The following is a 2,819-nucleotide window of genomic DNA, read 5'->3' on the forward strand; positions in this document are numbered from 1 at the left end:
TAGTCTGTAATCACATTTGCGTTACTCACTCCACTGTAAGGGAACTCGAGCATGGTTCGTACTCCTGTGTTCATTCTTGTACTAACGTACGACGGAGAACATTTTATGATAAATAAAGATGTTTTCCTTTTCCTATTTGACAATCATTGTGTACGAACCTACTTGTTGCTGTCCATTTTGACGGGACAGTTTGGCATGTACGTGTTGGTGCGAGATTTTTCATGTCGCAACAAGTTTGATGCCCAACAATGAATGTCTTTACGCTCCTACCTTTTTACCACGTACACAACAGGACGTACTGGTTATGGCAGGCACATGAAATTGGCGTATATTGGAGCACACTCTGTATCATTATGATACATGTTTATAATACGTTTAGTGCGGATGTCTTATGTGTTCCATTGTTTACAGTTGTGTCCCATCTTTGAGCCTCCTGATTCTGATCGTTTGACATCTGTCATACTGTCACCTGCCGACCAGTTTGAAGAGAACACACGAATCTTGAGTTGCTGCGTTTTTTCAGTACTACTGGTCTTCTTAGACACGAGCTTATGTGTCCTGTGTCTTGTCTGCTGCCGCCACAAAATTGCGAACAAGTATTGTGGCTTCAAAAACAGATAGTGTGACGCACACAGTTGTTAAACTTTGAACGAATTGATAGGTCATGTCAGCGACCGCATCAATTTATGAATATTCAGTTTTATTCCAGTAATTGTTGAAAGACCACCTAAAGAGACCACAACTAGGTTAGAGGTCATGGACAGTGACAAATTGTATATAATAGTCTCATTCTACCTGGTGGCGCTTACGATCGGACGTATGTAGGGTCCATAACTTTCAAGGGTTAGTGCGGCTTTCTTTTCCTTGCTGTGACCACCTTGAATTTGAGGTTGATGAGTTAATTTTTACTGCGTTGATCATGAACCCTTAGTCTGACACTTCCTTCAACCCTGATTGATGCTAAAATCAGCTGAAATGTCTCAAAATACTGCTCCTGTTTAATAGCTTTGGAATCCTAACTGGCTACTGGTGCTTGTGTATAACATGCATTATATGATACATTGCATGCCATGTGTATCAGTTTGTTAACAAACCTTAAGGAAACGCTGGGATGGGAGTCCGTTCTTATTAGACCTCTTCAGCAGCGCATATCCTTTGTTTTCTCTGGGATTCGAATATCAGTCATCTGACGTGTAAGACGAACGATAATTGCCTTGCATACCATTTATTTGTCGGCCCGTTGAAAGAAACAGGATGACTGCGCGCAGTGGTTGTGTGATATCGGTCGGTTAAACGGTACTTCTGGTGCTTGCCCATCTGTACATTTTAATTTACGCTTTTTCTAGTGCTAGAAATGCCACTGCTCGCTTGTCGAGATACCGTGCTACCTCCTTTTAGAATGTTTCAAAGCGCTTTTCCGTAGATAGAAGGAAATGGATAGATTCAACATTTGCGCTACTGCTTATTGTGAAGGGAGCGACTTGGTCACCTAGATTGTAAATTTACCTTCGTACCAATGCCATCGCATGTCCGACGCCCCAGCTTTCGCTGTTAATGTCGGTTGATAATAACGAGTGTCTATTTCGAATCCATCGAGTTAGACACTCATCATGCCAACAATACTGTTAAATCCACAAAAATACATACTTTGTAGTGGGATCTTATGCTGTCATTGGAACATTGGAAACAGGAGTCGGTCGCCCCGGGGTAACTGACATTGTAGAGCCCTACATATACACAGAAGTGCATCACGGTACGGTCGCGATTATTTTTTTCCGATGAAATACTGCACTTCATATCACATGTTTCATGGACGTCGAACTGGTGCACAGTTGATATTCACTGAGCCGGATCTACCTCCAATAACACCAGGTGTCTTCCTTGTTCTTCGTATCATCATTCGAAACACGTCCACGGGAAGAAGTCGCCTTTTGTTCTCTGAAACAATAGCAAAAATGAGAGTAGATGTGCACCCTATTAGAGTGTATGAGCCCAAGAGAGTCAAAACAAAATGATCGATAATTTCGGTGTGGCGATATGGGCAAAGACATGCTAGTCCTTCTTCTCACCGTTAAAGTAATGAGACGGCGTTATCACTTTATGGCGCCAGAAAGCCTAGTTTCGTTGGACAAACATGTGCACGTGGTTTCTGCGGATCAGTAGTTATCATTACCTGAGGAGGAACGCTCCAACAGACATGCGGTGTTTCATTATACGGATTTAATGACATTGGTGCCATCCTCAATAAGGTCACTGGCTGAGATATTCATGTTTCCGTTATGTCACCCTGACCACTCATCCCTCTTTACTTATTAGAAGTTAGCAGTTGCGTTGTAAGTACTTTTCCACTGGACTGGCAATCAACGCTCCCCTTGGAAGGGTCACTTACTACCTCGGGATACAGCGGATTTTCGGGAGCATTTTTTCGCACCCCTCTTCCGGAGGTTCGCAATGGTTTAATAACTGGAGTTGTCTCCAATCTTTATACGTACCATAGACTTCAGACTCAACTTTCACTTGTTCATTGTTTTATGTTGGCATTGATAAAAATGTGCCAAGGCACACCATGATCACTCTGTCGTGTGGCATATAATCTACCCTACTGGACCAGGTTTACAGATGCTCGTCTGTTTAAAGCAAATGTCCCAAAATGGCCATCCTGCTACAGGTGGCATACAGGTACTGCCTGAAGCATTGGATATTGTTGGCCATCCTGGGTAATAGCTTGACAAACATTCGTTACAGGTCCCCTTCCATCGGGACCAAATTTGGTTTCGAGCTAGCACATTCGCTTTTGGGTCTACAGTCAGACGGATGTT

This window comes from Opisthorchis viverrini (genome assembly GCF_000715545.1).
Source record: "Opisthorchis viverrini unplaced genomic scaffold opera_v5_221, whole genome shotgun sequence".
Lineage (NCBI taxonomy): Eukaryota > Metazoa > Platyhelminthes > Trematoda > Opisthorchiida > Opisthorchiidae > Opisthorchis > Opisthorchis viverrini.